Here is a 3,732-nt window from a genome sequence, read left to right on the forward strand (position 1 = left end):
CTCTTTTTTTTTTTTTTTTTTTTTTTTTCATGAAAATTTCCAAGATGAAACATTTCAACCCCTTTTCTTCAGAGAAGCATTTGCTATTTTGGCTTCCCAACCCACTTCGGCACAAAGAAAATGTGTAGTGAAATATCAGCATTCCCCAGGAGAGAGAAACAATTACTTTGCACTCTTCAGTACCTGCGCCCTGTGTTTTACAGCAACACTCTAGTACCTTCCCAGGTCCTAGACTGTGCCGCCTTATTGCCTTGCAACCCCAAAGGTTCCTGTCCTCCATAGAGATCTCTGTCGCTGCCTCCTCTGCAGTATGCTGTGTAGCAGACACGCTTCCACCCGCTGTAGGGTTCCCTGAGGTGCACTAGGCTTTCTGATAGAAAGCACGTCACCTTGGCTTTAAATCTGTCTTTGAAAATCTAAATAAAGAAGTTGGAGATGAAGACTCTAGAGAGTGAAAAGCCCAAGAAGTCCCATGCCCTTGGCAAAACTCTGCCACACTGTGCAGGTGTGAGTGCTGTACCTTGTTTTGAGCGTCCCTGTTGATGGGCTTTGTTTTGGCAGCGGTCATCACATTTTGAAAAGCTGCTCAGGAAAATGAAGCCATTCAGAAACACTCCTGAGCTGCTAAAACTCTTCATGTTTTGGTGAACGCCCTCCACTTCTCCCTCTCCAAAACCATTCTCTGCTTTCTGCAGTCTCCCACCCTACTAATAAAGCCTGTAATGGCTTGTGCAGCAGATGGCCGTTAAGTATTTTCAAAATATTTAAGGGAGATGTGTATTTGTAGCACAGACGGTTTTATTTCCCACACAGACCCAGAGGAGCTCAAAGCTTCATCCCAGTTTTCAGGCAAGGAAAGCACAAACCTCTTATTTGCGTACCTCCACATGCAGATTAGATTTCCAGTTAAAAAAATCTTTATTTTTAATGAAATTATAAAGAGAGACCAGTCACTGAGTGTCACTTGAGAGCAGCTGCCCAGCCAGGAGCAGATGCCAAGCTCCAGCAACAGAAAGTTGACGGTTTTGTTAGGGCATCCACCCCTTTTCTCAATAAATGTTTCTGGCAGTGAGGAGGGATGGGATCTTGCTGGGAGCTGCCTTTGGGAGCTGGCTCCACATGCACTGAGAAGCGCCGGCAGACGGGCTGGGGACAGACTGCTGGCCACCAGGCAGCGGGTACTGCCAGCGGGGAGGTTGCTGCTCAGCTCACTTCAGGTCTTCGGCAGCAGGTGAGAGGAGGGGGAGAGTTGTACTGCAAAGCCACAGGTTCACAGCAGCAAGCGCCAGGAAACACTCAGAGCATGGTGGGGTGAAAAGCAGAAAGGAGCCGGGAGGAGTTTGAAACCTAAAAGGCAGCTTTGGGAGATGTCAGGGAGTGTTTGGGGCAGTGTTGTGGAGCAGGGTGGGAGCCTTTGTGTTGGACTGCTCCTGAACATGGACTCTGGTGACTTTGGGCATCCCAAAGGAGGCTAACAGGGCCAGCTGGTGGGAGATGGCTGCCTGACCTAGGCTGGGTGGGGCGAGGTAGGGAGGTCTTGCAGGTAGCAAATGCCCAGGGTGAACGCACCTCCCAAGAGTAACGATGTGGGCAGCAAAAGAAACACCAGGAAAATACTGCCGAAGCATGCAAAAGTCTTCCTGAATGTGGGCTGGGCAGGGCTACAGCTAGGAGATTTTAGTCAGTGCTAACGTCTGTGGCTCTTGTACCTTCCGGGATTACAAAAGATTTACCTGTACTAAACTCCCTTTTCCTTGTTGCTTTCCAATTTCAGGAGCTGGGGACAACGCTCTCCCTGGGAGCAGGATGGGGCAACGACAGGGCTGCAGAGTTGAGGAGAGAAGTGCAGAAGGAGGTATCGCTGTGCTTCTGATAAACATGGAAAGGGACCACCAAGTGCAGCCCTAGCACCCAGTTCCAGCATTTGTCTGCAGTGGGGAGGGGATGCCAGGGGCCATCATTGTGGCACACCTTCAGCGGGTGCTCAGCCCCACAAGGGAAAGCAGCCAGGCTGAAAGCTCCCTCTGATAGCTGATGGGAAGAGCCCCAGTGCCTGAGGGGTTAGAGACACTTCCCACTCCTTAGTCACCACCATCACTGCATTGCACAGAGACTGTGCCTGTGCACTCAAGCACGCACCGCACAGCAGGCTGCGTTTGCAGCTGGAGACGAGGGCCATCAAACTGCCAGAGATGATATTAGAGAGGGAATGGCAGGAAGAGCAAGGACCAGCCCCATGTGCACACATGCAGGGAAGGACAGAGCCAAACCAGCCAGCCCCACAGTCATCCCCAAAGCCCATTTGGTTTGTCTGGATCCTACAGTGAACTTAGCCACGCAGGGACTTAATAAGCCTGCCTGGTAATAACCAGGCTTGGGGTAAGAGGAATGAAGACAGTAGAGGAAAGCTGTAAAAGACAAAATTGTTGAAGAGCAGTCATTCTTTGTCCTCATTACCAGGGTGACTGGATAGCATGCCTATCCATCAGCCCCGCGGGGCTCATCTGGGCTATCTTGGCAGGAGGTAACGGCAGCGAGATGTTGTGAGGTGCACAGGGAGGATGCACACATACAAGTGCACATGCACGATGTGAACCCAAGGGAAGGGCACACCTGGGAGGAGGCAGACTCCAGTGCCCTGACTGAGCTGGACCATTGCTGCAGCCCTACCACCAAGATTAATGACTTTTGGCTCCCTAATGAACTTCTCCCCCCGCACCCAGCTGCTCCCCATGCTCCCCAGGCTGGTTGCAGCAGTCCCCAGCAGAGTGGGAAATGCACAACTGTGCTGTATAATCTCTGCTTCTTAAGGCAAGTGCTGGGTGAAAGAAGCCAAAATAAGGCATGAAGATAAAGATGTATGAAATTCAGCTCTGTCCTTCACGGCTCTCACCTCCACACCACATCCCCTGGAGTGGTCCAGCTCCCCAAGGGACCATCCTGAGTGTTTCCCCCTGACATGAGAGGTGCTCAGGTCTAGCTGTCCCTGCTGGCAGCAGCAGAGCCCTCAGAGGGACCCTCGGCACAGATGCCAGCTATGATAAGACCAGTTAATGAGGAATTAAGTAGCTGTTCCAGGAATCAATCATCATTTAATTGCCATGTCAAGCAAACACTCTGCCTTGCTTCCCAGGCTCATTAGCAGGTTGCGACTGCGTTGTATGTCCCCAGACTCCCAAGTGAGAAGGTCAGCCCATCCTGGCCAAAGGCCTTCCCCTTCAGGACAGCACCTGGGGAAGCAGGTGCCCTCAGGGAGCGGTGCCCTGCTACACTGCTGTGCCCTGGCCAGTCTGAGGACAGGGGACAGCATGAATGCCTGATCCTGACGGGGCTGATGGGAAGCAGCATCACAGCCAGGTACAGCTGCCATAGCACCGGGACAGAGGTGAGCCTGCTCCTCATGGAGCAGAAAAGCCCAGGAGATGTGGCTAGCACCCTTCGCAGAGCCCAGGCTTCCCTGGAAACTCTCACAAGATGCTTTGCGGCTTCTAGGCAGCTGTCCGTGTCCTGCCAGGGCACAGGAAGAGGCAGTACTTCTGCCTGTGGGCATCCAGGCTTGTGATTCTGCCTGAGAGAAAACCAATTCACAGTTGGGAAGGTAAATGATGGGCAAGGGGCATGGGGCAGGGGAAGCAAAGTGATGCCTGAGCCAGACAGAGAGCTGGGCCCTGGCCACGGGGATGGAGGAGAAAGAGGCTGTGGAGCTTCTGGAGGGGGAAGAGGTTGTGAGGC

Source organism: Pterocles gutturalis, unplaced genomic scaffold (assembly GCF_000699245.1).
Source record: "Pterocles gutturalis isolate BGI_N339 unplaced genomic scaffold, ASM69924v1 scaffold36336, whole genome shotgun sequence".
In the NCBI taxonomy this organism is placed as follows: domain Eukaryota; kingdom Metazoa; phylum Chordata; class Aves; order Pterocliformes; family Pteroclidae; genus Pterocles; species Pterocles gutturalis.